Below are 230 nucleotides of genomic sequence, written 5' to 3'. Positions count from 1 at the left end.
TCGTCCTCGGGTGCATGGTGCACGTGCTTTTCACATCGGTTATTTTCGTCAATTTCCGTCGACGTATGTTTGTACTTGTTGAACTTATTTAATCGGCTAGTGGACGCAGGCATTGCAATACAAATGTGGTAAACATAAAATAAGCCTATATATTGAGCTCTTGGAACTTTTCTTATTATATACTTTTTGTTAACAGTCACGCAACATGTTTATTTTTAAAACATAGCTCG

The sequence above is a fragment of the Mizuhopecten yessoensis genome, unplaced genomic scaffold (genome assembly GCF_002113885.1).
Source record: "Mizuhopecten yessoensis strain PY_sf001 unplaced genomic scaffold, ASM211388v2 scaffold4121, whole genome shotgun sequence".
In the NCBI taxonomy this organism is placed as follows: domain Eukaryota; kingdom Metazoa; phylum Mollusca; class Bivalvia; order Pectinida; family Pectinidae; genus Mizuhopecten; species Mizuhopecten yessoensis.
This window is presented reverse-complemented; position numbering follows the sequence as displayed.